The sequence below is a fragment of the Pteropus medius genome, unplaced genomic scaffold, assembly GCF_902729225.1.
Source record: "Pteropus medius unplaced genomic scaffold, Ma_sr-lr_union100, whole genome shotgun sequence".
Classification (NCBI taxonomy): domain Eukaryota; kingdom Metazoa; phylum Chordata; class Mammalia; order Chiroptera; family Pteropodidae; genus Pteropus; species Pteropus medius.
The window spans coordinates 401,075-429,045 of NW_024348533.1; the positions used below are offsets into that span (position 1 = coordinate 401,075).

The following is a 27,971-nucleotide window of genomic DNA, read 5'->3' on the forward strand; positions in this document are numbered from 1 at the left end:
GAGTTGTTTATCCTCTCCAGGTGCCAGTTTATCCTCCTCCCAGTGGACAGACAAGCACATGGCATTCCTCAGAGCGAAAGCGTCGCAAGCTGGTGACCTGAAAGCACATAGGCCTGGCTGGCAGGCTGACCTGAGGGACAGCTAATTTCGTGTCTGAGGGAGCCCCACCCACCAGACATATCTGGGATGTCCCCCAACACCCACTTTATGTCCCCCAACACCCATTTTACCTGAAGACCCAGTAAGGATGTTATCCAGGCATTTAATCTTTTTCTGAAACTATTGATATTTCCCTGTCTGTCATGTATTTTCAAAAAGTCATCACGAATTCTCTGTCCTGGTTCTTTTTATTTACATGCTTATTTTCTTCTCAAAACACTTTAATATTTCCCAGTATGGAGAAGTCACAAATCTAGTACCCTCTATTATCTATTATAGTTAAAAACTAGGAAGTGAATTTTAAAAAGCCCCTGAGTAGCCCAGAGATGTCACAGAGGTCCTAGATAGGACTCCTAGAATGTCTCAGGCTCACTCAGAGACTATTCTTGTTTGAGATGCAAATCAGAAAAAGTTTCTGTATGGCCAGAGTCCCAGTAGAAAACAGATGTGCACTCCACAGGTGACAGGAAAGCTTAATGAAGGACTGTGAACAAGGGTGTGAGCAGGATTAAAGGGACGAACAAGGGAAGGAGATGTACCCAGGAGCCAGCAGCAGTGGGGAGCGGTTACCCAGGGCCTGAGGGAGAAGGGGGTTGGAGGAGGGGGGAGTGGTTGCAAGAACCTGGAGACCCATAGGACAGCGGTCCCCAACCTTTTTGGCATCAGGGGCCGGTACTCCTATGAAGATCTTGATGATCTGAGGGGGAGCTGAGGTGGTGATGCTAGCGCTGGGGCGCGCGGCTGCAGATACAGATGAAGCTTCCTGCCCATTGCTCACCTCCTGCTGTGTGACCCGGTTCTTAATAGGCCACAGACTGGTTGGGGACCCCTTTTGTAGGAGAGGGCTGATGGGAGCTGTGACTTTAGGCTGAAGAACACAGACCCTGCTGATCTGCTGGGGGGCTAAAGCACTCTACAGCACCCCCACATTCCCTTGCAATCTCCCGTAGGGTCTTCAGTTGGCCAAACTCAACTGGAAGCATGAGGACATGGAGCCTGATTGCTGCAGTGCACAAGGTCAAATACTGGGAGGTGTGGGGAAGGGTGGAAAATGGGCAGGGGCAGGGCGGGGGGGGATACCTGCACAGTCATCTGGTATAGCCATTTAAAAGAAGTAATTTAGAAGTTAATGTGCTGTAATGTGGCACCCTCACCACAAATACATGGGACAAGAGGCAGCTAGAGATAGATGATCATGAGAAAGGTTTAAGGAATCTTATCACAGGAATTTGGGTCACCATCATGGAGGGACAAATAGCTCTACTTAGTTTGACAATTCCAAGGTAAACATGTATGTTCATAAAGATAATGCTGAATTATGACAAAAAAAAAAAGGTTAAATGTGGTCACTGTACTACTTAACAGAGCTTTAACAGGGCAGGGGAGATTATAACACAATTTAGAGATATATCTATCCAAAAAAAGTACGACAGGGCCTCCAATTAAATATGTCAGTTTATCCACATGTCCTGATCTCCTTTCTCTCCTGAAGTGCCACTAAAAGGCCAGTAAAGAAATACAATGGTATAAACTCTCAGAGCAAAGAGGATGGTTAAGGAGACCATTCTCCTTAAAGATTGGATAAAGAGTGGATAAAGATTTCGGCACATTCCGAGAAGCTAGAAAGTGGATGGAGGAATGATGGCATGGGGGAAGCTAGTCTCTTAAGGGCCTGCAGAGGGGAACACTGACAGGAGCCAAGTCCCTTCACCTCCAGGACCCGGGAGGAGTTCAGACCCCATGCTGGGGTCAGGGACAGGAGAGGGTGGCGCAAGGAACCAGAGAAATTGGTTGGAATCCTCCCGGGTCCACCCCATGCTCTGCCCCACACAGCAGGAGACTGAAGACACTGATCAGGAGACACGCAGGCGGAAGAGAGGCAGATGAACAAGAGAATGAAAGCAGGAGGAGGAGGGCAAATCTGAACACTGAACAGTGGGACTCAGTGTTCCCACTCTTCACATCCCTCCCTGTCCCAGGAACAGATCACTCTCTACTGGAGTGTGGTGAGTTTAAAACATGGCTCCAGATTTTTGATGCTTCTTCCACTGAGTGGTGAGTCTCTGTCTCCTTCCCTGAGGGAGTGTCCTAGTGACTATAATGGAAGCGATACCATGTGACTTCCAAGGCCAGGCCACGCAAGGCCTTGCAGCTTCCATATTGCTGGCTGGCACGTTCTCACTGGACCCCTGAGCTCCCACGTAAGAGGTCCAACTCCCAGGCCGCTGTGTTAGAGGGGCCATGTGTGGCCTCTCCGATCATCAGTGCCAGCTGAGCCCCAGCTATCCCTGCCAAGTGAAGAATCATCTTAGAAGTGGATCCTTCGGCCCCAGCTGTTCTAACTCGCAGCCTTTCACGCCACCCTCAATTGGTCCAGTCATCTCAGCTGAAGGCCCAGATATTGTGAGCAGAGAAGGGTTATGTCTTTTCCAAATTCCTGGCTTGCAGCATAATAAGAAGGTGACTATTTACGGTATTAAGTTCTGGGCCAGTTTGTCATGCAGTAATAGATAATGGAACAAGAAGTTGGAATGCTTCTCTTGAGAAGCAGAATTGCTCTAGAGTAGTGGTCCTCAGTGGGGTGACTTGGCCCCCCAGGGGACATTTGGCAATGTTTATAGACATTGTTAGTTATTACAGCTCTGGGAGGGGGGTTGCTATGGCATCTGGTGGGCAGAGTCCAGTGATGCTGCTAAGCATTCATTCTACAATGCACAAGAGCCCCTGACAACAAGAAATAATTTGGCCCAAAATATCAATAGTGCCAAGGTTGGGAAATCTAGTTCCTGAGAAAAGAGTATGACATTTATAGGCCTGTTAATGGAAAGACTGGCTTACTTCCCATGAAGCCCCAGTTCTCCCCAAACACACAATTTAATTCAGCTTTTATTGCTTCATTCATAAATATCAACAGACATCTAACATTTGAGGAAAGCCTCCAACATGAAGGAGAGAAAACAAACAAAAATACTATGAAAACAAAACAAATAGACAAATGAAAAATAAATAATACCTTCAGAAAGATAAGAGGGAGATGGTATATCCATAAATCAAGAATGTGATTGTTATGAAAAAAGAACAATCAGATAACAAGAATGAGTATTTGTATATTAAAAATAGGAAAGCCATAATAAAAAAAAAAATCAACAGAAGGGTTGGAAGGTAAGGTAAACCCAAAAGGTGAAGGGAGGGTAAATAAGAGAGAAAATATTTTTAAAAATTAGAATATGAATCCAGTAGATCCAACAGATAAAATAGAGGGGAGAAAATTATCGAAGAACTACTATAACATTTTTTTTTTCAGGAACACAAGGACACAAAACACATAGCGCAGACATGAAGGATGTGCCTTTGTTAACTACTGAGTTAACCCCAAATCATGTCATGTTCTTATTGGGAGGATGGAGGGAGGAGACCTGGAGGAGTTTCGTAGGAAAGCTCAATTCTCATCTACCACAAGGAGTCAACAGATGCCTAAAACTGGTAAATCAAGAAATAACGATATGAACAGAAATAGAAACTAATCGGAGGGTTGAAAGAGGCTACCTCTAGAGAGTGCATGACTGAAAAAGATGGGGAAGGGATTTTTATTATGAGCCTCCCTGTACTATTGATATTTTAATCATATGAATGCATTATTTAAATACGCTTGATTAAAAATTTAATTAATATAAATACAACAAAAAATTGGAATGTGGTGGCATTAAATTTAATAATTTGGAAAATTCACTTATGTGGATGAGCCATGTCCCAAGGATGCTCAATAAACTGGCATGGGTGGGCATAAACCTCGTCAACGTGGCAGTTTGTCCTGATGTCACTAGCCAGTAAGGCAGCTGGGGAGGTGGGGTGGGGATGGGAGCCGGCACAGCAGCCCTTGGGTATCCACTGGCCCCCTCCCGCAGGCATTTGTGTGGGAGACCCTGTCTTTGAGGATGGATCCTAGCAGGCTGCCAAAGAAGAGAGGTGCTGGCCACCCTTTCAGGTGACTTCCGGGAATTCACTAGTGCTGGGTATTGGTTTGATATGATTTCAAATCTGCTTGTTTATGACTTAAGTGAAATTGTTTTAAGTCACCTGTTTATGGCAAGGACCAAAAAAAAGTTGTCCTGTTATCATATATAAGGATGAAGTAAGTTGTGTCAGGATATCATCATCTCACCTGTTGTTGCTGATAAGCCCTCAGTGGCCCAACTGCTGAGTAGCCCCGCTGGCGGCATATGGACAAGTACGTGTGGAGGAGCCACTGTGGCAAATGGACTTTCAGGCTATAAAGACCGAGAGTTTGTGAGGAGTATCTGAGAGTTTCGTCTGGGCACAGCGACTCTTTGCTGACCTAAGTAACTCTCTGAAGACCTTAGGGGCACATGCTCCACTTCGGGCAAAGGTGATTCTTAGTGGCAGTGGTGAAAGTCCTACAGCAGCCTGAGAAGACAGATCATCTTGCCCTTCAACACTGGTGCCATCGTTCCCTAGCAACGTGCTCTAGTGACAAGGGACTTTTATTTTTTGCTCTGGCAGCTAGCCGGATGTCAGCTCTCAGTTGGCTTAAGCCATCTCTCCCAAGTACCAGTTCACATAAAGGTATACCTCAGTGAAATCTGAACTATTTTCCTCTTATTTCCCCTTGCCTGTTACAAGAGCGTAATTAATCCATCATTGCTCGTGAGTGTTATTTTTTATTGGCTTACTGAGAGACTATTCTATATGCTATTGGCTTGTGGAATTCCCTCAGTGAACCTGTGCTAAATAAACTATTAGCAAAGATAAGCTCAGTCTCTAATTTTGCACCCCCCCACCCCACTCCCAACCCAAACAACTTGGATTCCCTGCCTTTCCTACTCTGGACAAGGACAAGAGACTGGGTTTTTGAAGGCGGGTGAGGAGCCCAGCCCAGGGCCGGAGCCACGGGGCTCCTCATGGGATGTGCTGGAGTCAGGCTGTCTCAGCAGCTGAAGATGACTGCACACACTCATCATCATCTGATGAAACAGATGGGCCTTGGGTCACCATATTTCCTACCAGGGGTGCCCCCAGGAGAAGCCAAAGTGGAGAACATGCCTACAGGGGCTTAAACCTTACTTCTGAGGTACACAGGCTTGGGCACCAGCCCTCAGGCGTAACCATTTTTTTCTTTCTCTTCCTTCATCCACTGCCTTTCCTATTCCCACTCCTCCCTGCCTCTGCCTCAGTCCTTCAGAGCACTGCTCAGCTGGCTTGCCTGCCAAATGCACTGCAGTTTCTTATTTTTATTTTTTTTAACCTTTTTAATTGTTACTTCTTTTCTTTTCTTTTTTTTTTTATTATATTATCATTATATAAGCAATATGTATTCCTTGTAGATAAATAAGAAAATATTGAAAATCACCCATACTTCTACCAGCCAAATAAAACCACTATTTGCCTATGAATTTCCAGGATGTTTCCAGGCTCATACACACAGGTAAATATATACATCTCATCTGGGTGCCCAGCTGCTAAGCACTCACCACTGCTGGACCCTGTGCTGGGGGCCTTTAGCTGTGTTAATCCCGCCAAATCCTCACAACTCAGTGAGGCAGGTATTGTTATGCCCATTTTACAGGGAGGGAGCAGAGCTTAGGGAGATCACATCACTTGCCTGAGTTCCCACGCTGGTTAAGAGACTGATCTGAATTTCCACCCTCCAGGCTGTCTAAAGCTACTTTCCTTGCATGGTTTGTAAGCTTTTTCCAGTTTTCTTCTTCTTTTTCTCTCTTTCTTCCTTTTTTTTTTTTTTTTTAACCTTAATGACATCCTTCTTAAATATACATGAGTCATTCTGCTGCATGACGCGCGCTGTGGATGTGCCCGCGCATTGGGCTTCCGTCTTCCGGTTTTTCAATTGAAACAAATGCGGTTATAAATATCTTTGTACATGCCTGCTTACCAAATCTTAGTTAGTACCCAGCGGTTAAAGGCCAGACGCACTTTTAAAAGCTGCCTCTTGCCAATCGCGTCAACAGCGTATGTCGGTGCATATTCCCCCACATCCATTATTCACTTTTTGAAATTTGGACTGCGATTTAACACAGAATTAGAGAACCCCTATGCTGGAAGCATCCTAGTTTATTCACCTAGATCTATAACCAAATCATTCTGCATGAAAAAGAAAAAAAGGCCCAGACACTCTGCCAAGGCCTGTTGTGACTTTAGCAGGCCCGGCAGAACCTCCAGAGAGCGTGAGGAAGGGGAATGGCCTGGAGGGGGCCAGGCAGGGCCAGGCTGTGGCCTACATTGACTGGCTTGGAGGAGGTTGCCATGTTTTCCCAAAGGAGGCACTGTCTTCCTGGGTCTACGGACCTCACAGCCACCCTGATGATCCACCCCTCTAGACGAGCCATCCTCACTGTCCCCAGTGCCTACACTCCATCCAGGAGGTCAACACAAGTCCCCTGGACCTTTACTTTGTGCAGTTGCCCACATATCAAACTCTAGTCTTCCCTGAACACCTTCCAAGGCCTTTTAAGTTGAGAAGTCCCAAATTAGACACGGTCTCATTGTTCTCTTACCTTGATGCTATTTTCTTCTAATAGGCTGCAAACTCCGGCACCTAGAAAAATAAAATAAAAGGAAAGTAAATGATTGAGGTAGAGCACTGAGGGTGGGCCTTTGGGCAAAACAAGCCTGATAGAAGTTCAGTAACACGTGCTCATCCGTGGCGAGTTATTCAGAAGGCACTGGGGCTGAGTTGGCGGCACGCTGGCTCAGGGCAGACACAGGCCCCAAGACTTCACACAGGGGCATCCTCCACCAGGGACATTTCTTTCTCACTAGCATGTTAATGCTTCCATGCGGGCAAAAACCCAGCGTTCTTTCCACCTCGTCTCAAGGCCTGTATAAACGGTAAGTGTTTTTTTCATACATTATTGTGCATATAGCCATTCATCAGATATTTATTGAGCACCTGATGTATGCCAGGCACTGTCTTTGGTCTCTGGGGATACAGCAGTAGACAAAACAGACAAAACTCTCTGCCCTCATGGGGCTTGCAGTCTACTGAGGGAGACCAACAACTAAGTAACTAACTAAGTAACTAACTAAGTAACTAACTAACTAACTAACTAACTAACTAAATACATAAATAAATACATAAATAAAATATATACTAGTCAGCAGATGTACGAGCTCCGGAAGAAAAATAAAGCAGAAGAGGGGGAAAGGGGATGTTGGAGCAGAAAATGGGAAGAAGTGCCAAAATTCTAAATAATGTGGGCAGGGAAGCCCAGACCAGACATATGGAAAGGTAAATTATGGACAAAGACTTGAAAGAAATGAGGACATGAGCCCTGAGAGTTAATGGGAAAGAAGCTTTCCAGATGGAGGGACTAGCACGTGCAAAGGCCCGGAGGTGAGAGCCTGCCTGATGTGATAAAGCTCAGTGGGGAGGGTGATGTGGTCAGAGCAGAGTGAGTGAAGGGGAAGTAAGAGAGGGGATCAGAGAGGTAGTGAGAGGCTCCAGAGTGTGCAGGGCATTAAAGGAAGGCCCTTGTATGAACTTGAGCTTTGACTCAGATGGGAGCCACTGGGAAGTTTTATATAGAGAAGTGACATGATATGACTCACATTTTAACAAGATTGCTCTGGATGCTGTGTTGAGAATAAACCGGGTAGCATAGGTAGAACGCAGGCAGAAATCCTGGCAGGAGATAATCATGGCTTGGACTAGAGAGGCTGCATAGAAGGACTGAGCCAAGAGGATTTGCTGATGGATTGGAGTAGGATATGAAATAAAGGAGTCAAAGAGGATTCAGACGTTTAGCCTCAGCAAATGGGAGGGTGGAACTGCCATTATCGAACTGCAGAAGTCTGCTGATGGAGCATGTTTGGGAGTAAGATAAGGAACTCGGTTTTGGACTCATTAATATAAGATGCTTTTTAGACGCTCAAGTGGAGAGGACTGTAGGGTACGTGAGTCTTGAGTTCAGGGGAGAGGTTCAGGCTGGAAATGAAGATTTGCAAGAGCTCAGCAGGTAGCTTTTTAAAGTCATGACAAAGGATGAGATCAGCAAGGGACTGAACAGAGACGCTGTCCAAGGATTGAGCCCCAGATAATTGTTCAACAAAGGACACTGAGAAGTAGCAAGTACTATAGGAGGAAAATCAGGAGAAAGGGCTTCAGGGAGGGTGGGGCGATCGATTGTGATAGGTCAAGTCATACAAGGACAGAGGATTAACAATCGGATTTAGCGTCTTGGAGTCACAGGTGATCCTGATCAGGGGCAGACTCAGCAGAATGGCTGGGATGAGAACCTGATGAGAACAAGTTCAAGAGAGGGGCTGAAGTGGAGGACAGAGTGGGCCGGCCACAGCGGAAGTGCTGGAAGCAAAGGGGAAAGGGATGATATGAAACTTGCTTCTATATTCCCTTCACTATTCTAGAAAAAGCAAGCGCAAAGCTGGCATTTCCACAGCACCTGTCAATGGCAGCCGTTGTTATCAGGCTGGGCCAGGTGCTCCAGATTGCTGAGCTTCATGCAGTGCTGGCCCCATGAGCTGACTACCTGCCTGTTTCTAGACTCCTATGAAGTTATTCCCATGTTCCCACTGTCACAGGTAGCCTTAGGATCAACGCCCATAGTTTGGGGCTGCTCCGTTCGTTAGAAACCAAGATCTCACTTGGGCCCCTTCTCCTGATGGGAGTCAGAGGGAGCAAGATAGGCAGGGGCTTGCTCTCATGAGCTTGCTGGCGGAAGAGGCAAATAATCACCAAGGAAACAGAAAAGCAGGCAGGTCACTTCAGATGTGGACAAGTGCAATGAAGATGATAAAATGAGGTGAAAGAGAGAGAAAAGGTGTGGGAGGGGCCTCCTTCAGCCAGGTTGTGTGGTCAGGTGACATGAGACCTGGACGAGGGTACTTCTCTTCCAGATGGCCCCTCCCACACTATTCTCGGGCTTTCCAATCTCCCAAGGCTGGGTAGAGCCTGGGGCCATCTAAGTACAGCCGAAAGATGACATTCTCTATCTTTTCTCTCTCTAAATTCCATTGTGGGGATTTTTCTGCATGATTACAAAAGACATGCATTTTCACTGAAGGAACTGGAAAATACTGAAAACAGAAGAAAACAAAAGTCACTTACAATACTACTACCCTGGGACAACTACTGTTCGCCACTGGTATGCGTCCTTCTGGACAGTTTCTATGCATATACAGACATGTTTTTTTTAAAAAATGAGATCCTGTCATGAATTCTGTTTTGTATACATTGTTTTAGTCATGAATTTTGACTAAATCTATTATGAGTGCTCTTCCCATGTCATTTAATTTTCTGCTACCTGATAATTTTCAGTGACTGCATGGTATTTCATTGAATGCATACTTTTACCATATTTTATTTAATCCCCAAACATTGGCCATTTAGATTGCTTCCAAATGACTGCTAATGACTGCTAGTATGAATAAAGGCTATAACGAACAATCCTATGTCTTTTTTTTTTCTTAGCGGAGGAGCTTGCAAATCTCTGATTGTTTCCTTGGGTTAAAAGAAAATGTCACTGCCCAGTGGGGGTGCCACAGGTCTCCTGAGATCAAGAGGCAGCCTGCGGCTGAGGGCAGTGTAAGGGCATAGCTGAGCCAAGGAGTCCAGAGGTCATTGAGATGGCAGAGGCTGATCTAATGCTCTGATCGACCCTAGTCTTGTTTTTCTCCCTCAATGGCCTGAGCAGTGGAAAAATGGTAGGTCCCTCCCATAAACCCAGTGAAATCCAAAGGGATTCCCCACTTCAGCCAGGAAGAGGGTGTCACTCTCTAACTGAGCACCCCCATCCTCCCTTGAAATCCCCTTAGGAAGCTCCTCCCTCCATCCCTCCCTGGGGGAAATATCCCAGTGGTCAGGCATTCAGGCTTCCCTTGGTGCAGGGCTGCCAGGAAACAGGGCTCCAAAGAAATACAGCGCCCCTCCTATCCCAGACCCAGCCTTGCTCCTGGATCCATGAATCCCTCAGAGGGCCTGGCAGGGATGGCCTACGTCCCCCATGGGAGGAGTGCCCCGAGGGGCAGCGAGTTCTGGGGTGAGGGGGAAAAGCACAAGCCCAGGAGGACACCAGACTTGGGTTTGAATCCCAGCTCTGGCACATTCCAGCCTCGTCTTGGGCAAGTGACTTCCTTATGGAATACAAGCTCCAGGAGGGAGAGATTTGGGTCTGTTTTGTTTACTGTTTTATCTGCAACACTTAGCACAGAGTAGATGCTCAATAAGTACTATGCCAGATGGATGCACGATCCTTTCTGGGCCTCAGTTTGCTCATCTGTAAAATGGTGATGATAACACCTGTCTCACAGTCTTGTTGCGAGGACTAAATAAAACATGGGTAAAATACTTGACACAGGGTCTGATGTTCAACAAACAATAGAGTCCAAAGCCCTGGAGAGTTGCTTCCACCATGCCCCACACCCCACAGCAAGGCAGGAAGCTCTGCAGTTTCCCTTTGTCAGATAGAATGAGTTTGCCTCTGCTCCGCTCACTGCTGCACCCCAAACACGCCTCTGGTATGGCCCACATCACACTGCGTGTGTGCTTGTCTGACCCCCCAGTTAGGCTCCAGGGCAGTTTAAAGACAGGAATTTTGCCTCTATATCTTCTGTGCTTCTGAGCAACAAGGTCATTTATCTCCATTCTACAGATGAGGGAACTGAGACTAAGAAAGGTTAGGTCCCTTGCCCCAGTCTCACGCGGGAAGTAGCAGAGCAAGATTTAAATCTGGTTCTGATTTCTGCTCCCCTGCTCTGTTCTAGGTGATTCTCTTGCAAGTGGGAGTGGTGGGAGGGGGGTTATGAGGAAGCGAGCCAGTTCCTATGTCCCGTGGGAAAAGGCAAGCAGAACTCCAAGAGGAAGGACGTCCTCGGGGAGTCGGCAGGACACCAGTGGTCTCATCCTCCTGCAATCACCATGTATGCAGCAGCCATGGCTCCCAGAGGCCCGTGGTCTGGCTGCTCTGGAACAGGCTGGTGCAAAGGCAAGAGACTTGGCTTACCTCAGCAGCAGGGCTAGTGGCTGAGGGTACCTGCTCAAGACTGGCCTATCTCCAGCTATGGGACAGGAAGGGCTCCCCGCTAGACCACAAGCCTCTTGATTTACCCATCTCTGTAATCCCAGGACCCTACTGAATGAGTGAGAGCCCCCAACTGCCAACATGGAAAGTGAGGAAGAGGACACAGCTAGACCTGAGCCAGGGATGCTGACGAGGAAACAAGGGACCAGGTAGAAGAGTTTTTAATGATAACCAGAAATGGCAGCTCCCCGCCCCACCTCCCGGTTGACTGGGTTCTGAGAGGAACTTGGGTCACGCGCCCGACTCATGTGTCTCCCAGTGGTGCTGCAGAAAGTTGCTACTTGGTAAGTGCAGCTTATTGCAGGTGTTACTGGAAGCCAGTCTACAAGATGACAGATGGCAGCTGCTTTTTGCACCTGGGTCATTCGGAAAGGGCTAGTACTGCTGGTCCAATGTCCTGACCAGGGTGACCTGGGGAAGGGTGGAGGCATTTCAATTGGGGTATTCACAGAGTGTGCCTCCCTCCCAACCCCCACCCCCTGGGGGACTAACTCCTCCTTCCCTGGCCAAAGAGACCACTTGGGGAAACCTCCTGGGTCTAGGTATCTCCCTGGTGATAGAAACGGGTGTGTGTGTGGTGTGACATCCTTGTCTTCGGGAACCCGGGAGGGCTATGGGCCACGAGAAAGAAAAATTCAGAGCAATTGTCTCTTTATTGAAAGTAAAACTGCTGCTTTTATCTGAATGGTCAGATCAGTGGATTCTTCTTCCCCTGCCATCCCCACAGCATGCCTATATTGTATGGCTACAAGTAGTCCCGATGTCCCATTAAAATAATGCCTTTCTTCAATCCTTGTCTGTCCGTCAGGGTAAACTGTGTCTCTCTCTGCAGGCTGGTCTCTACAAGACCAAAGTCTATCCGTGTTTATATCTGCACATCTGTGCGGCCTTTAAGCTTCAGGTCGAGGGCACCCAGACCCTGATGTGGGACATCCCAGAGACCAGTTATTATACTTGTCTATTCATGTGGCCCTACATTACGTCTATAGAATTAGGTCTAAGCTCCTCAGATAACAGCCAAAGGCCTCCAGGCCACAGCCCCTTCCACCTGTCCCTACCTCCTCCCATCTTGCACTTCACTTACCTAACACTGTGGCTCAGGTGAGATGTAACTGCCTGGACGGGCTGGCTTTGGCTTAAGCCAGTGGTTATCAAGTGTGGTTCCCAGACCAGCAGCATCAGCCTCGCCTGGGACTTGTCAGAAATGCAGATTATCAGGCCCTACCCCTGACCTACTGAGTCAGAGTCTCTGGGGCATGGCCTGGCTATCTGTGCTCTCCCCAGCCTTCCAGGTGATTCTGACATACACCCAAGATTGAGAACAGCCTGGTATGCCATTCCCTGAGCCTGACCCTTCTCAGGCTTTTTCTGCCTGTTGTCATCTCAACCACCTTTCAAAGTTCAGCTCAGTATTATCTCTTTCAGGAAGCCCTCCTAGTCCCCCGAGGACCTGCGAATGCCTCTTCCTGGAACCCACAGCCCCATGCTTGTGAAAGGGCTTCATTTGTGCTTCTCTTTACGGCACAAATTTTCTGCTTCATTTTACAGTGAACAGTGAGCATTTGTGAACTGTCTCCCCAGACTGAGTCCACTCTAGCACACACACAAACTTTACTCTGAAAACACCTTCAGGAGTAAAGGCCATGTCTTACGTCACTCACTCTGTCAACAAACAACTCCGAGGGCCGGCTGTATGTGGCAGGAACTGTGTCAGGAGCCGAGGCTTCCGAGATAAAAGGTGTGGTCCTGCCCCTAGGGGCTTAGAATCATATAATAGGTACTTTTTTTTTGGTGTCTGGCTTCTTTCACTCAACATGTCTGTGAGATTCATTAATGTTGTTAGGTGTCATTATAATTTGTTCTTTTTAAAAATTGTGAGGTATTCCATTGTATGGATATGATACAATTTGTTTATTCTACTGATGGACATTTGAGTTGTTTACAGTTTGGGGCTTTTATAAATAAAAATACTACAGATTTGGTGGACATATGCATACATTCCTCTTGAGTACATACCTAGAAGTGGAGCTGATGATTTATGGGATGGGTAGACTCTTAGCTTTTGTAGATACTGCTCAACAGTTTTCCAAAGTGTTTATACCCATTTACAGTCCTACCAGAAATGTATGAGGGTTTGCTAATGTTTGGTAATATCAGTCTTTAAAGTTTCAGTCTTTTGGGTCGATGTATAGTGGTATCTTATAAGTTTTAATTTGTTTCTTGGCTATTTGGATATCCACTTTTAATATGTTCCTGTTCCAGACTCTTACCTATTTTGTCTGTCTTTTCTTATTGCCTTGCAGGATTCTTTGTACGTTCTGGATACGAGGCCTCTGTTAGGTACGTTACTGAAGATGTCAGCTTGTGGCTTGCCTTTTCACTCTTTCAATGGTACTTTTGATGAACAAAAGTTCAGGAAAGATCAATTTATCTATCTTTTCATCTTTGTGTATCCTGTTTAAGAAATCTTTATTTTAACATCAAGAAATCCAGTGAACATAGAAATAGTAACAAAAATCACTAATATTCAAAACTCCAAGAAGTGAAGGAGAAAGCTTGATGGTGAGCGTTAAGAGAGGGTGGGCATCTGATCGTGAGGCCGTGCCCACTTGAGTGTGACGTGAAAAGCCTGGACTTTGTTCTATGGTGTGATGTAAGTGAGAGGTGAACCTCTAATCAGTTCAGCAGGCATGTGCAGGTGCCTAGTTTGGCAGGTGCTGGGTATGGCTCTGTAGAGGCAGGGGAACCCTGGCTGACCGTAAAGAGAAGGACCACCCCTTTTCATGTGTGTTCAACTGGGTCCAGCCCCCCAAACCCTGCAGACTCCTCATAGTCAAGGCCCTGCTCCTGCTCCTTTGGCAAGAGCTTACAAAGAGAGCAGTGTTGACGCCTGTCCAGCTGGCTGAAGAAGGGGAAATTCTCTCCTCCTTGAGTCACAGACAGGAGGGGCTTCGCATAGCAAGCACGGGACTACAGATGATAACTGTGCTGGTTTCACTTCAAAAAATCCCCTGTGATGCTTTTGGATGAAGTCTAGATCCAAAAACTTTCCCCATATTTCCCCCAGTTTGAACAGAACAATACCCAGGGAATTACAAGCTGCCTCTCAAAACTGACTTCCCCAAAGAAAATAAAAGAGATCTCAGACTCGAGGTTATGAGTATGTAGTCTGGAGTGGCCACGCCCCTACCTCTTCTGCTTGGAGAGGTCGGTGGTAGCAGGCTGGTGGCCCCTGTTACCTCGCCAAAAGGACTCCAACCCACCATATGACATAAGCTGTCTTCTGCCTCCTCCAGCAGAAAGCCCGCTCCAGTGTCCCCAGGGCTGTTTTCTCCCCATCCAGCTTTACGGAGATTTACTGCACATGCTCTTGGGCGCTCAGGATGTGGTCCCAACATCACTGCCGACAGAGCACACCTTCTCCTTAGGGCAGGGCAGTGACTACGGCCAGGCGCCATTCATTTCTGATATGATCATATTACTGGTCTTGGGGAAAACCACAAAGTGACCTCTAGCAGCATCCAGGTTCCTTGTTTATCCCTGGTATCTACCCCTCACGACCACCTTTTCCCAGTTACCATCCTCATGAGAACTCAGAACTCCAGGGTAGGATCAAAGGGGTCCTTGAAATTCACAAATGGCTGGCAAAATTCTGGATGTTTGTGCATTTTCCCGGGGAACGAGCCCATCTATTTCCTTAGATTCTAGAAGAGGTGTGCAATCTCAAAGAGGCTGAGAACCACAGGACCAGGCCCTCTTTAAATAGAGCATATCAGTTTGCTAAAGTTAATTTACACTAATGAGTAATGCATCTTTCGCTAACTGGACTTCCAGAATAACACCTAGGGAAGGAGCAAGCTTATTAGCTGAAAATATATCCTAAGGGCAAAAGTACAGTTGCAACCTGAGGGCTTTGAGGCAGCAGGGTCTTCTTGCTATCTATTCTTTAAGCCACTCCCACTGGTACGTAAGACCAATTTTCCTGTCTAGATGGCTTTTCAGAGGCTACTGGAGTGAGGACAGGGGTTGGTGACTGGGATGTGTCAAGAGAGACACAGGCATTTCTCAGATGAAGCCCAGCCCCTCAGGGTTGAGACACTCTCAAGGCTACTTAGGCTGCTAAGACCTTAAGAAAGATGGGAGGCTCCCATCATGACTTTGGGGCCCAGGGACCCCGTTTCTACTGTCACATTGGATATCAGATTGGAAGAGCCTGCCTGGAGGACATGTTTCCTCCTGAGAGGGCCACGTCCCCAGAAAACCTATGTCTGCTGCATCCTGGGCCCCTGCTCTCTGCTGGTGACAAGATGCAGCTGCCTAACCAGGAGCAATCTGAGGGCTCCTCCTCCCTCTTCCTCCCAGACGTTCTCTGAGCTTCCTGACCAAACCAGGGCCCTGCCCCCACTGCGGGCGGGCGGAAGTGATTCTGCAAGCCTTCCCAGGGACTCCTAGGGCTGGCTCAGGCATCAGACTGTTAAATAAGTGGGATTTTTTTTTTTTCAGTGTTTTCAGAAACTGTTGTTTAAAAAAATATAACCACCCGAACCGTTTATGTAACTCTTGGGAAGTCTCAACAGACATGGCACCCTATTTATAATTGTGGCCAAGACTTCAAAACTAAAAGCAGAGAGGTTGTCAGAATTGGAGAGGCCGTCGAGTTAAAGATCTGCGCTTTGGCAATTGGATTCAATACTTTACTCCAATTCGAGAAGTTTCTTTTTATGCTCTTTCTCCCTTTCCTGGGTTTCTTTCCCTTCCTTGAGCACCATACACTCCCGACAGTTTCTGGGAATATCAGAGCTGTCTTCCTGAAATGGAGACCAGAATCTACCCAGAACTTGGTATTTAGGGGTTTCTAGAATGACTATGCTGGAATTTACTTAAAAGCCTAGGAATGTTCTATTCTCATAGATATTCCATGTTCACCAGGGGCAGCACAGCTCCTTACTCCTGTTCCACACACCTTCAGGGTCTGGTCTGTCTCTGGGTTGTCCTCCTTGGAGAGGGGGGTGTCAACCACTTGGTCCAACTTTCAGGGGTTCAGCTCTCTGGATCCATGCCAACTGAATCCATATGGTCTCTAAACCACAATATTACAGGAGGAATGCAAAGTTCCTGGGGACAATAACAATGTGAAGGTGACGAGCTGGGCTTCTTTGTGGAATTACCCTGGGATCTCCGTTACTCAGTGCCGGCCATCCAATTAGCATCTGGCTCTGGTAGGAAAATAACCTTTTCTGTATTAGAAAGACTATTCTTCTTTGGGTTAAAGCAGTGGTTTGGATCATAGACTGTTCGGGTAAAAAAAAATAATAATCTGATGAGAGTAAGGCCTCCACCAAATGCACAATTTGATAAAACTTGAGGGCAGAAGGTAGGTTCGCTACCTCGAAGACGAGCTTGTGGACCTACGACAGGCTTCCTGACACTACACCGTGTCTAAGAATCCCTACCCATCGCCAGGCTAGCACCAACAGCCAAGGCCTCAGCCTGGGACCTCCCTTCTTCCACTAGCACTGAACATCCTCATAGAGAAGGCAGAGGCACAGGGCCCTGAGGCCACAGGGTCTTCCCTGAGGGCCAACAGCTTGAAAAGGTTGAGGGGAGAGTGGAGGGTGTGGCCACCCCAGTGCTAGTCTCCTTCAGCTGAGGGACAGTGGCCAAGAGACGTCTAAAGGAGAGTGGAGAGACTGGGCCAGTGGTTCTTCCCCTCTGTTCTCTCTACCACCCACCCTCATCCCCACCAAGCCCTGATGTCAGCCCTACTATGCCCGCCCAGGAAACCCTCTGCCACTTCCCACAGGTTCCCTCCCAGGGAAGTTCTTACACTGGTAGGTGTGAGAAAGAGGAAGAGGAAAAATATTTCCATCCCTCCTAACTCCTGCCACTCCATGAACACCCCATCAGAAAATGATTACGCATCTGACCTGGAGATCTCACCCCAGGGATCGTAATGGCTCTTCTTACACCCATAAGGAGAATGAGTGATGAAGAACTGCAAAATCCCAACTCATAAAAATGTGGCTGAAAAAGGGAAGCACCCCCACCCCCAAAGTTCCCATATGTTGACCAGGGGCAATTAAAATGATGACTTAAAAAAAAAAAAAAACCTTTGGGGTCTTTCCAAATCATGAAGAAAAACATAAACAGAGGAAGACACGCTCTAGTCTTAAAACTTTGACTGGGTACCAAACTAAGTGATCCCCAATGACAGTATACACTCTCCCCGGCACCTTTCTGCCTACCTCGCTCCACCCATAGGAGGTCCCAGACAATTCATCAAACATCTATTGACTGTGGACTGGGTGCTTCCAACTACTGCAGGAGTCGGAGTTCAGCAACCTCAAGGTGCTCTGAGAGAGCAGGGAAATGGTTCAGGCCACACTTACTGCGTACCTACACTGGGCTAGGTTTTGAGGTTTGAGAGGACAAGAATCTGAGAAAAGAGCAGTTAAGAGTACTCCAACCTGGGAAGGCTAATCTACAAACAGCACCACAGGAGCAAGGAGTAATTCATTCTGCATGGTGGGATCAGGGAAGCTGACCCAGAGAGGTGACACTTGAGATGGGCTTTGAAGATGTCTTAGGATTTTGATGGGTACAGTTGGGAAGGAGCGGCATTCCAGACAGAAAGAATTGAGTGAGAAAGGTCAGAGTTGAGGCAGGAGGTGGTCTGGTCAGTTGGTCGTGTGGGGCATGGCATGTAGTCGGGCCAGTGGCATCAGGGCAGGGGGTCCGGGAGCAGAGAAGGAGAACATAAAAGGCAGACTGCAGTTTATGATAGCCATGGACAAGTGCCATTCAGAGAGCCCACTGCACGGAGTGACAGCCTCTGCCGTACTACTCAAGTCAAGGTCACACTGCCTCCTGGGAAGCTCCCAGCCAATGGCAGATTATAGCAGGAGTGCTAAGGCCTGTCCATTTCTGCCCAATGTGGGACTCCTGTAACAGGCAACGTTTGTGCTGGAGCTCCCACTGGGCTGGATGAGGCGTTCTCAAAGCTGCATCACAGTAGAAGGGTCTTCCTTACCAATTCTCCTTTCTTCCGCCTCTCTTTTTCAAGAGTTCCATCTCGACTGCAGTCTGAAGGCAGCCTTCTCCCTCCTTACTCCTGCTCCTTTCCCTTTATCTTTCACAAGCATCATCACCCCCACCCCCAACAAATCTGCACTTCAAATTCCATCCTGGTATCTGCTTCCCAGAGGACCCAAACTGCCTGAGAAGGATCCTGGATGAATGCCCAGTGTCTGAACTCTGTCTTGCTGGCAGTGAGGAGCCATTAAACAGGGGAAGCCATGATCATATCTGAATTTATAAAAGTAACCCAGCAGCAGAGTGAGGAATGAACCAGTGGAGAGGGAATGGGTGGTAAAGAGTTCACTTAAAAGGACGCTGCATTTATCGGTACAAGGTTTTGACAAGAGGCAACTGGCAGCCTTTACAATTTAACTCAACAGTCCCCATCTTAGAAATCTTATAGAAACACTAGCACAAATGCATAAAAGTATAAGGATGAGGATGTGTATAGTAGCCTCATACATATTAGCGGAACATTGGAAAGCTCTATGTTCATCTGCAGCAGGAAAGATGAAACAATGTACATCCATGCAGTGGAATAATACCATGTAACCTCTGAAAAGAATGCAGTAGATCTCTGTACTGTGTTATAAAGAGGTACACAATTTATTGCTATTTGTAAAAAGCGAGTTGCCAAAGTATATAACATGATCCAGTTTTCATGAACAAAGTTATGCATATAGTTTGCATTTGTTTGCATAAATTAATTGGGAAGAAGACACATCAACTGTTTCTAGAGGTCACTTCTTTGGGTGGAAGGGCTTTCATTTTTTTACCTGATGTGGATTGACAAAGTTGTAGTAATAAGAGAGATTCTGGCTTTCATTTTTATTTTGCTTTTCTGCATTTTCCAAGTTTTTAGATGGTTCGTTTCTCTTATCAGAAAACAGAATGTTAATTTAAAAAGCTCCATGTCTACTTGAGAAAAAGTATAAAAATCCTTCATATTGCCTTTCTAGAGAAAAGAAAAATAACAAAAAGCTTCCAGGAGAATTGGGAAGTCTGTCAATGGCCTGGTCTAGGTAAATAGGAATTAGAGATAAGTTGGAATGGAGATGAACACAGAAGGCAGATAGAAGTTCTGGAGGCCCAGAGGGTTATTCTGGGTAGTGGGCAGGTGACCAGAGCAGGAGGGGCTACTTGTGCTGAGCGTGCTGGCCTTCGTGAGGCTCAGGCCCGGGCAGGTGGTGTAAATTCGAGATGACGCTGGCTCCTGTCCTACAGCTCAAGAGAGTAGTTAGGGCTAGAAACGCATGACCTACAAAAGATTCAAAACTCAGCAACAGCACTCACCAATGAACTAAAATGCTAAACAGAAACAGTGAACTCATAAAAAAAAAATAAAACTAGAAAAAATAATGGTGACTATTTATCTGAGCTTAATAGAGAAAGACTTCGAATACAAGAGTGAGTAGCATATTTAAAGTCTGGCAATTTTAACAACATTAAACATAAACACCTATCCTTTAAAAACAAAATTCATAAACAAAATCAAAAGGCGAGAAAAAATGGGGAGAATATTTACAACATTTACAGAGAGTAATATCATTTATACGTAAAAAACACAGATGAGTAATTTTTAAAAAATGCTCCAGAAGAAAAACAGAGCATTTTGTGTTAGTTAAAATTTGGTTCAGTTACATACAACAGAAAACGACCATGGCTTAAACAAGATGGAAGTTTACTTCTCTCTCACATTAAGAAAAAAAAAAAGTCCAGAGGTTGTCAGTCCAGGGGTTATATGGTGGCTCCAAGAGTCACTAGAGAGCTAGGCTTCTTCCAGTTGATTCTGTCCCATCTCTAGGGTAAAGCTTTCATATTGGTTGCTACAGCTCTAGTCATCATGCCTTTATTTAAGGAAGCAGGATGGAGGAAAGGAGAAAGGGTAGAAGGGCACACCCTCCCCTTTTACGGGAACTTGTTGGAAGTCCCACATGATACTTCTACTTACACCTCACTGGCCAGACCTCAGTCACATGGCCATACCTAGCTGTGAGGGAGCCTGGGAAACATCATTTTTGAGTTGGGTAGCAACTCAGGGCTCAGCTAAAAACTGGGTTTGTAACTAAGAAAGAAGGGGGAATGGACATTGGAAAGCAACTAGCAGTTCTAACATACATGAGAACAGAATTATCAAAAGAAATACAAGTGGTAAAGATTTTAAAAGGGTCAAAGTTGCTAATAATCAAATAAATGTAAAGTAGCCCTCTCATGGTCTCCTCTAGCTAAGAGCTTGAAGGGCTGGCCAGACATGCCACCAAGAGGACGGTCAAGAGCTGACTGTCTTGGTAACAGCCTCCATACAGCTGCACGGGCAGATTCCCAGGGTGAAGGCGCTTCTGCCTGTTGAGTGACTCCTGGCCTTTCTACCCACAGTCTCCCTCCAACCTCAAGTGATGTCAGCTTCTACAAATTTTGGGAAATGGAGAAAATTCTGCACCCAGGGATTCTCTAGCAAAACTAGGGTTACAATTAAATTTTAGGTGTTTTTGAAACTTCCTTAAAAAGTAAAATCCTCATGCAAACTGAATCAGCAGTTTCAGAACTAAAAAGAACCTCTTCTCTGTGCTTGGGTTGTCACAAACTAAGCATGAAAACTGGCCATTAAAATAAGGACCGGTGTCGGGAGATTCAGGCAAGCCCGAGTTAATTCTTTTGGCGAATACGGTTTCCAGAGGGCTGTGATGTCACCGCCACCCCCAGGATGCACAGAAGACAGAGCAAGGTGGGCTCTGAGGGCTTCTTGAATTCTTATTCCTATTTTTAGTAATTACTACGCCTTTTCTCCATCTCAGACTGTCACCAGTCACTTCTCACACTTTATTCGAAAGCCTGCCTTTAGCACCCACTTTTAATTTTTGCTCCTTTTACATGGTTGTGGATTGGGAAACAAAATACAAGAGCAAGTGGATATTTAGTGGAGTCCGGGGAGGTGGTCTTTAGTGTGCGGGAAGCAATGTGATATAATGACTATACATGCACGTGCTTAGTCACATGTATCAGGAACACCTGGATTTGAGTCCTAGTTCTACCATGAACCAGCCGTGTGCCCTTGGACACGTTATTAGACTTCTCTGAGCCTCGGGTTCCCTGTCTTACAACAGGGACATTACAGTGCTTACCTCATAAAGTTTATCATATTTGCCATAAACAGGGTTTAAGGAAACCAACAAGAGACAGTCAAGCACTTAAGGGCTAGCGACGGCAGGGAGCTGTTAGATGAAGCTGGGAAGGATGGGAAGAGGTAAGGGAATCCAGAGATAGCAGCTGTCGGAATAGGTGTCTGGCAGGAGCTGTGGGCTCTAGTGGAGGATGCAGTTGGCCTGTAGTGACCCAATGGGGACACAGGGGAAAAAAATTTGTGTCCACTAGTCTCCTGCCAGTATTCCTACTGGCCAAACCCAGCCAGAAGCCAGAGGCGAGGTAGATGGTGATGCAGTGCGCACAGGTCCGCCTCCCGGGGCACAGAGCAGGTGGAGTGGGTAGACAGCAGATCTGGAGGTGCAAACAGAAGGGCTTTGGGGAACTTCAAACAAAATAATGTGATGAGCTTAGCACAGTGCCTTGAACATAGCAAGTCCACGAGTCCTCAATAAATGTTAATTAATTTTGGACTTTGATCTTTTCTCCCCTGTCTCACTCTCTTTCTGGCTGCCTTTTTCACTTATTGCTTACTTCCTGGTTTCCAACAGGTCACAAATGGCTGAGGTGACTTCCAAGAACTCCAGTTCTGTTACCTATATTGGAGGGTTTTGAGGGAGTAATGAGTATGTAAAAAGGTAACCAGGGACTCCGTGAGCTAGGGATGAGAGAGAAAAACAAAATAAGGGGAGAAGATAAGAGGAAAGGGGGGAAAGCTGTATGTTCCCCAGCAGGCTGGAATGAATACAGGTCTGTACTACTTTATGATCAAATTATGCATTTCCTGGGACATGATAACAGCACCTTTGCAATTTACAGCCTCGTGAGACTTGCAAAGACCTTCCTGTCCCAAATGCAAAACCTTGTTGTTATTCTAGACCAACAGGTTTTACCTCAGTGCCCAGTCCCTCCAAAACCAAGTTGTCAAACATGTGCACATGGATGTTCAAATACTTCCATGCTGCATCTCGCTGCCTGGTTCAGGGGAATCTTCTATTCTGATTTGGGAAACTGCTGTGTGGAGTGGGGTAGTCCTGCCACGGGGGTGACGCCAGGTGCGAAGGGAGGCCAGAGAGTGGTCTGAGCTCCTGAACTTCAGCATCCTGAACTCCAAATCTTTGCCTGCTGTCGGCTTGACCCCTTATGAATCTGTCTTAACTCCACAAGCTATTCTCGAGCTTCTGGTACAGGCTCCAGGGTGGAGCATTCTATGCTACCGTTCCACCTCCAGCCTCCTTCTCACATTTGCTTACCATCCCTCCAGGCCTTTGCACAGGCCACTCTCTCTGCCTGGAACACACACGCTCTCTTCTTTGTCTGGCTAATCTCGCCTCCTCCTCCAAGATCCCTCAGGTGTCATGCCCTTGGGATAGCCTTACTGGACAGTGTCTCCTCCCCTCAATGCTCACGGGGGGTACGGGGGCGGGTGGGAAGCCCCTCTGTCCGCTCCCATCAGTCCTCTTTGATTCTCTCACGCACAGCGCTTACCACATCGTCTTAATGTCCTGGCCTAATTCTTTCGACAGATTGAACACGTCTGAAGAAGAGACCCTGACATACTCATCTTGGTTCCACCACCGTCTGGCAGAGTCTGCTGGCACACAGAGGACACTCAGCAGAGATCTAGTGAATGAGTGTTTAGGGCATAATTCAGAAGATAAGAAGTGTTACAAATCCTAAAGCGTCAAGTTAACCAAGCTATATTCTAGAACATTCTTCCTCTCCTCTTGTTACCTTGGCTCTACTGCCCTAACAGCAGTCAGGACAGGTAACCTTATGACTGTTCACCTGCTCTTTTCTCAATTTTTTTCTTTTTCAAATGTCCTCTTAAATGCCACTTTCCTCAGAGGCTGTCCCTGACCACGCAACCCAAAGTAGTCGCTCAGTCACTTGTTTACATTTCAGTGTATTTTAATTTGCTACACAGCACTTATTACCAGCATTAACATTTTATGTATGTGTTTGTTTAATTATTTTCTATCTCCGCCACTAGACTGTCAGCGCCCCTTGAGCAGGGACCTTGTCTGTTCACGGCTGTATGCCAGGCATCTAGCATAGAGTGTGTTGCACAGCAAAGTGTTCATTAAATATCTGTTAAGTGAACGTGTGGTACTGTTGCTGCATTCTGATCCAATTGGACGCACGTCTTCTTCTTTTGCTGTTGGATTAGGTGCTCCAGAGAAAGTCAGAAAGACCTCCCTCACGGCATCAGAGGGTGGGAGGGGGGCCTCAGTTCCCTTCCTAGGCCAAGTAGGATACACTGGCCACCTATGGCCTCCTTGCAGCCAGATGCTAAGGAACCGCGGCCATGTGTCTGTGGGCCACAGGTGCTGGAAGCGCTCCTCCAAGCTTTTTGTGAGCGCAGCTCCAGTGACCATCATCCAGACTGACAGGAATGTGCTCAGGGCTCCTGGCTGGCCTGGCACCCAGCAGCAGCAAGCAGGCAGAGTGGCCAGCATTGAGGACAGATGTCTTCCTTTTCCCATAACGCCATCCCAAGAGTGCATGTAGCTGCCTGGCTGGGTGCACTTGCCTCACACGATGGGCGGTGGGCAGCGGGCAGCGTGGCTCCCTGGCTCTGCGGCAGAATGGCGCCCGCATTGAGCTCTGTTCCTGCCCCTGCCGCTCCCGCAGAAACTGCTCTGCCAACTCAGCAGAGGGAGGGCCAGATCTGGAGTCTCTCACCTGCCCCTGGCCCTTCCTTGAAGCCCTCTGGTTTACTGGAAATCATAAACTGTGAGAGACAGCCTTTATCACACTCTGAACAGTGCACTCTTAATATTTAACACCGGAGGCTGAAACGACCAGGGATGCTGGCCTCCTGGTTACTCCCAGTGACTGATATTTGCACCTAGTAATTGAGGTCAAATTTGCTTCTCTTAAATCACATGATTTGCCTCAAGACAGGAAGGTGTTGGGGGCCACTTGTTGCACGGGGACCAGGAGGTGATCACAGAAAGGCTGCAAACCAGCTTTGGCAGCGAGGGCTGTGTTTCCTGGGCAGCCAACCCTGGGAGCACCAAGCTGAGCTGGCAGCTGGTAAAGGACCCACATAGGGTCTAAACTTCAACATTTTACTCAGAGCCAGCTTAGGACATGTCTTCCCTTTAAGACACCTGCTGAATGAAGCTACTTTGGAATAGGATGGGACATAAATAAATTAATTAACAAACTAATTAAGCATATTGAGTAGGCCACCCAGAAGATTCTAGTCACTTAAAGGTCTCCAAATCACAGTACAGGCCCCACCCTAGCCAGACACCTAATCTTGCTCTAGGCTTTGCTAAACCTCAGGTATTTATCTCGTGGTTGTCATGGAAGCTACTCAGATAAACAGCAACACAGGCAGCCCAGCCCCTCGGCCAGCCTCCTGTCCTGAGAGCAGCGGAGCTCCCTGGTGGCCACTGGCGGCCCTTCCTGCTGGCCTGGAGGCAGCCCTACGCCACCTCACATCTGAGGTCTTTTTCACATGGCCTCTGAAAGCACACAGTAGGTGCTGAATAAATACCTGCGAATGAAGGCACCCCTAGAGAGTATGTTAGTTCTTAAGCTTCAAGACCCCTAGATAACCTTCAGTGGCTACTATAGCTAGAGCAGACCCACCCCTACATGTCACCTGTCACCCCAGGGACTGCAGACCAAGCATAAAAAGGCCACTCAGGCAAGCAATCCGGGTGGCCCACAGACTACTTCCTCTGTTCCCAGAGCCAGGTGGATGCAGACCTGTGAGGAAGAAGCAACTCGGTCGGAGGGCAGGTGGGGATGACGTCTGGCTTCAGTTGTGCTGGACACCACACACCACAGTCAGAATGGCAGAAGGCCCCACCACATGCACTTCAGTGGAACGTCACTGGCCTGTGTCTACCTGAGGACTAAGCACACTCTCGAAATGTGTCCCTAACTATTCTCAAGGATGGACTGCTGGCCTCGGAGGACACTGCAAGAGGATTAAGGAAGAAGCAATTGTCACTGCAGACCCTGAAATGGCTACTAAAGAGGTCCCCTAGTATCTCAGGAAATCTTCTAAAGTAAGACAGACTCTCTCTTCTGTGACATATAGCTCAGTCCAGAAAGGAGACTGGGGGATGGACCAGGCTACTTGATCTCTCAAGGCCACCAGGTCAACCGGTGCCTGGTGTAGGGAGGTAGCACAGGGCTGAGCGTGGAGCTGGATCTGTGAGGGCCAGGTCTGCTGCATAAAAACAGTGCAGCCCCAGCCATCATTTAACCCCTGTCTCTTCATTTGCTTGTTATCTAAGTTAAAAAAGATAATGTATGTAAAACTTTTAGTATAGTTAACTTCCTATTTTAGCTATATGACTATATTTTCTTTCAAGAACACTAAACTGAACAGGAAAAAAAAGCAGGTAAATAAACGGCATGGCATCACACATCAGCAGAAGCTTAATCATCCACCCTGAATAACAGAAATGACTGTAAATAACAGCATAGCACAGAGAGGGTTGAGTTCTTTGGCTCAGTGATTTTAGAGTGCTATGTCAAGGCAGATGCACATGTAAGCTGTGTCCACCCACAGACTGATGGGGCCCACTGATATGCTTAATAGCAATGACAAGGACGATAAAAATAGCTACTATGGGCCATGCACATGCTAAGCAGTTCACACAGGTTATTTTTAATTTTCAAATCTGTGAGGTAGGTATACTTGTTCCCATTTTATAGATGTAGAAACTGAGACTTGAACAGGCTGGATAATTTCCCAAGCACACCACTGGCCACCCACCCCGCCCCCTACACATGCACAAATGAGCGGAGCTGGGCCCCCAACCCGCCTGCTGTGGACTTCCCCACTGTGCTGTCTTGCCTCGGGCAAAGGTCTAAGTGCTGTCCATGTCACGGAAGACCCTCTGGGGAGCCAGGAGCAAGGGCATCACTGTGTATCTAAGACCAGTGGGAACAGTCCTCAGTGACAGATGACCAGGGCAGCTGGAAAGAGGGCATCTGCTGCCCCTGCCCCATAGGGCAAAAGTCAGGTCTCTTTTTCCAAAGGGCCTCACGCCTACTTTCCACAGGAGTGAGGGCCCAGCTTTGGGAAAAGATGGAGAGTTCTAGAGCGCCCACATGACACCCGCATGCCTGTCCTAGCCCCCTCGTCATCCCAGGCTCAGTCTCTGTGATGCTCGGGTTGGAGGTGAGGATGGGAAGGAGGGTGGGGATACTGCAGGATCCAGGAAGCACCAGGCAAAGGCGAGGAGAGGAGTCCTGGAAGCGCACCACCCCCGGCCGTTCTGCCGCTCAGAAAACAAAAAGCAAGGCTCCCTGTCCTTGGCTTCCACGGATGCCCCTCCCTGGGGAGGTCTTAGTGCCCAGGATCCAGAGTCAGACTCCGATAGAATTGACTCAGATAGAATATTCACATTTTCTCCTGGAGACCAAAATGAATTCCAGGGACAGAGCCCTGGCCTGGGACCCCTTGAGTCCAGGCTCCTATTTCCGGCTTTTCCTCTAACTCTCCACATGACCTTAAGCGAGTCACTTAAACTCCCTGGTCTCGGCTTTCCTTCCTGTTAAAGGGGAATAGCTACATGTAATCATCACCGTAGCTGACATTCACTGAAGTTTTACTTGGAACCAGGCCCTGTGCTGGATGCATCAGCACTTTTATCCTCAGAGTACCCTGTGAGGTGGGTATTGTTTTCACGCCCATTTTCGCATGAGGAAGCAGATGGAGGAACAGGGGAGGCAGGGGACATGCCCACAGTCACACTAACGGTTAGTAAAGGTGGACCTGGCTCTGAGCGCCACGTCTATTTTTCCAAGCTGTTAACCACTGTGACATAGAGTTACTTTATAAAGATCAAGGAGAGATGTAAAAGTGTCTTGAAAGCAAAAAAAAAAGGATGTGTGTGTATGCTGCATAATACAAATATAAATCACAACTCCCTGGACATGACTTAAAGAATATTCCTAATTCCCTTAAGAATATTCTGTGGAAACTGTTCACAGAACCACAAACCTCCAAGATGGAGAAGACCCACAATAAGCCACTTTTTTCCACCCCCTCCCTTCGGACAGGAATGCTACAACTAGCCAAGTGCTGCAGGGGAGACCAGAAAGGTCAAGCAAGGGTGGCCAGCTTAGGCTCTCAGCTTGCAGGTGAGGGAGGAGAATCCAGTCTCCTGGCTCCTAGGGGAGGGGACAATGAAGACAAAAGGCCCATTTGTATCAAAGTGGAACCCCTCTGACCAAATGTAAACATTTAGCATAATATCTGACCATATCTTTTGTAACCTTAAAAACATTTTATTTTCCTACCAAGCTGGTCTCATTCAGTCCTGAATGTGTTTGTCCTCCTCCCCGCCTGGAAAAGCCCTGCAGGAACAGAGCTCACAGCTGCAGACAGTGGGACCGATGGTGGCTAGTATCGCCAGAAAAAGGACAGCATGTGCGGAAGGATATTGAGTAGATCTAAAGGATCTCAGTGAGGGCTGCAGATTTAGAGGCCAACCAGAAACACACCTCCAATACACCTCAGTGTTCAGCCAAGAACAAAACTCTGTC

General features: G+C 47.2%; 1 long non-coding RNA gene across 1 annotated transcript in view; it reads right to left on the reverse strand.

Moving 5' to 3' along the window:
* LOC120616519 (uncharacterized) overlaps positions 1 to 27,971 on the reverse strand; it is a 64,159-nt gene that overhangs the window by 19,996 nt on the left and 16,192 nt on the right. The window contains exon 3 of the long non-coding RNA XR_005656612.1: positions 6,690 to 6,730. This is a non-coding gene — a long non-coding RNA (uncharacterized LOC120616519). The remainder of the gene's footprint in view (positions 1 to 6,689; positions 6,731 to 27,971) is intronic.